Source organism: Dermacentor variabilis, chromosome 8, assembly GCF_050947875.1.
Source record: "Dermacentor variabilis isolate Ectoservices chromosome 8, ASM5094787v1, whole genome shotgun sequence".
Taxonomy (NCBI): Eukaryota; Metazoa; Arthropoda; class Arachnida; order Ixodida; family Ixodidae; genus Dermacentor; species Dermacentor variabilis.
The window spans coordinates 85,048,872-85,052,495 of NC_134575.1; positions in this window are offsets into that span (position 1 = coordinate 85,048,872).

Genomic DNA, 3,624 nt, shown 5'->3' on the forward strand with positions numbered 1-3,624 from the left:
GTGTGTTGTTATGGGACACTATCGGCCTCCCTTGATTTCGGCAATAAATAATTCTTCTACAGGAAAGCTGTGTATCTTAGGAAGACAATCACAGTGGCCTGCTTCTTTGTTCTTGGGCATCCTAAAGCGATATTAAGATTCCGTTATTCTTTCGCTGAACAGGAGCTGAGCTCTGCGTTTGCGCTTTGCACAGTATTGCTGCTGTCTGAAGTTGGTTAGAGTCTAGGTTTTCGTAATGGGTGTTGTTATTCCTTTCTTTGGAGGTCCCATTATTGTACTTTCCCAAAGGCGAGATGACGATACTAAAGCCATCAGATAAAGGCCGCCGCCTCGTAATGTGGCCTATAGAAAGGCACAAGAATGACGCCTACACACCAGTGAGCAACAATACCCATTGCAGAAAACTCGACTCTTCGAATGTGAAAGTTCGAATGCGATTTATATGCTTGAGTGTTCTTTCTGTAAGAAACAATATATCATTGACACGGGACAATTATTGATTTTCAGATTAAAGGGATATCTCGAGGACACAGCTACAAAGCTTCCCAAAGCCGTCGCCGAACATTCCAACCAATGAGGTTGTAAATTTAAGGAACTTAAGCTCTGGATCGTACAGTCAAAGTTGTGTTCTGAACGGCAAGGAAAATACAGAGAATCACACCTTATTTATAAGTTCAGGACATTGCAGCCAATAGGCACAAACGTTACCAAGGGAGCTTTAAAATGTATTCGCTGTGCTAAATCGCAAGCTATAGGCACCAACACTTATTGTCGTTGCGTTGTGTTGTTTCCCTCCCTTGCTTTCTTTTCGTTTTTTATTTATACATTCATTCTATTTCTACAATTATTAATAATTTTTTTTCACGAGCACCGTTTTCTGCCGCTCCTTTTATTATATGTTTTCAGAGACTCGATAGCCCACGACTACCAACGAAGCAGGTAATAGAGGGGAGCTGTGCACACGACTGTTGACACGCCAGCTGAAAGACTGTCGTGTTATCGGCCTTGTACACAGCAATCCTTTATTCTCAATTCTATACCATCACCTCGAACACACCTTCTGTCATTGGCGCACTCACCAAATTTACCACCTCTCCCGTTTAGAAGAAGCCTAATATATACTGTGCCGAGTAAAGCATGTGTCGCCTTAGAAAAGACAAGTCCACTTTTCTAAACGTTGGTTCCCGCTTTTTTCTTGTTCTCGATATACTGATCGTACCGGTGTCTCGGTTCACGAGTTTGAAACATGACGCTGACATTTCTGACGGCCACTTTCGCCTTGGCACTGACTACTTTGGAATCCCTGAATGTCAAAGGCGCTTTGTGCCAATCGAGTTAATCGAATATCTTTCTATCTTTCTTGTATTATTTCCTCAATGACTCCGCCAGCAGTGTAACCTATGGGCTGATACTCTAATTGTGATTACTTGCACGAAAAATAGGGCGGTCTCTTGGCATATTGCAGGTAGTTATGATCAAAGTGACATTCGTTTGCAGGCTTGCGAAGTTCATTCAAGCTCTCTAGATTTGGCTGGTCGGTTCTCTGATTTATTGTAAACAACCTATAACTTGCTGCGTTGTCATTGTGTTTAGGCCCATAATGCTTGCTGAGACACGACAATGCATTCTTGTAGCTCAAGTCATTTCGTTTCCGACGGGCACAGCTAACAACTAGCAGGCTTATTGCTCGAGCGGCTATGGCATAAGACAAAGTTATCTCTCTTTTTCCTCTCTTTTATGTCATTAGCCTCGAAAGAGGCTTCAATGCGGGTCAAATAAATGTGCAAATTATAATCGATTGCGTCGAAGCATGGAAAACAAGTAGCTTGGAACCATAGCGCGGATTGTCGAACAGGCACACACTGGTCCTAAAAGCAGATCAGAGGCGGCTGTAGACCCCGTCACCACGGGAGCAATGGCGGACAGTTAGGCCGAGCCATTTTATGGCAAAACACAGTCTGTTTATTTGCAAGAGAAAACAAATTTTGATAGGTATGTTACTTCGTGAAGTAATGTGAACCAACAAATCCTAGACGACACGTATCAGCATGAGAACTAACAAATTATGAGAGAAGCCACCAGAGGTGTCGAGGTATTGCGAGATTGCCCACAATTTCCAGATTTTTTAGTTGGGCAATGAATATGCTATAACACTTGGCTGACAAAAAAAGTATTCTTATGAGTAGTATCAGTTGCACATTCATGCGAAAGACATGAGAGTAGCAGTTATTAAAAATCTAACCGAAAATCGTTAACCGAACGGAATGTTTGAAAAAAAGAATGTAGCTTGGCTGATGAAGCAACTGTTAGTGCACCTGTTATTCTATTTCAGTTTCAGTTTCAGTTTTCAGTTTCAGTTTGTTTATTCAGACATACATTGCCTGGGTTGAGAGGACTAAAGAAGATGAACTCTGCCTGACTAAGGTCCCTCCACCCATACATTTTGTACATGTAATTTATATGGTAATCTCGCTCTGACTATTTTAGGATGGTGCTTTCTGATGTGTTTATTGCTGGTGGTTGCTGCCTAAGTTTGACTGCTTCTAGTACTTTGACTCAACACTCATACGAGAGGCGGCACACCTACAATTCGCCGTGATGGCGCATGTCAAACGCATGGAATTCTGTTTAATCTTTCATCGTTGTTAGCAGGCAAAAATATTTTCATGTACTTGCGAAGTGTATGTGACTCGCGCTATAATAAAACCCTTTGAAATAATGGAATCAAAAGAGCTTGCTATATTAAGCAAGGTCCTGGGCAAAAAAAAAAAAACTAAACTTCATTTCTCCCATTGCAGATGGTACGTTCAGTAGCACACATACGTGCTAAGGTGCTCATGAAAGCTGAGTATTCGTGAAGTTAAAGCTAGCGCGTTACTGGTGTGAATCTATTACAGTGGGTTCATTCCGTGAAGAGGGATAAGCAACCACATACTCGGTATGACCAAAACAAAGAATGAAAAATGACCTCATTGATTTAATAGAACATTGCTCTTGTGCACAAATAACCTACCGAACATTTGATTTACCCTCGTCATCCTGAATACAATCAGGAGGTGCGATGGACGCCATATATGAGTGCCCGAGGTATAACTTGGCCACTGAGTGCTCTCATAGCGTAACTAATTCTATATAAGCGAATGTGATAGCCCGCACAGAAGTGCGGCCGCAACCGCCAGGAACCAAAAGAGGCGCTCTTTATAACATTCTACCTGCACGGTTGGTGAATGTCATTACACAAATGTTTAATCTGCACGTGTCGCAGTCATAGGTTTTACCAGTAACATGCGTCGTCGCTAGTTATTTTCTTTTCGTTGTCTATGCGCTTGGCTGTCCTCAATGTTCATGAGTGATTAGAACGCTGCTATAAATCTTGAATACCGCAAAGAGCACTTTAGGCTATTGGCAAACAGAAATTTTTAACCAAGGAGGCGTCCCTTGAATATGCCGATTGCCGAGGTCATCAAAGATGTCGACAACCTTTTCATGCAGGAAGATCGGCGCAGAAGTTCGCAGGAAATGTAATGAGCGCCGTACAACAATAGCTAAGCTAGCGGATTATTTTTTCGTTAACTTGGGTCTAGAATTCACTGAAAGCGTATTTAAAGAGGCAGTGCCAGTCTC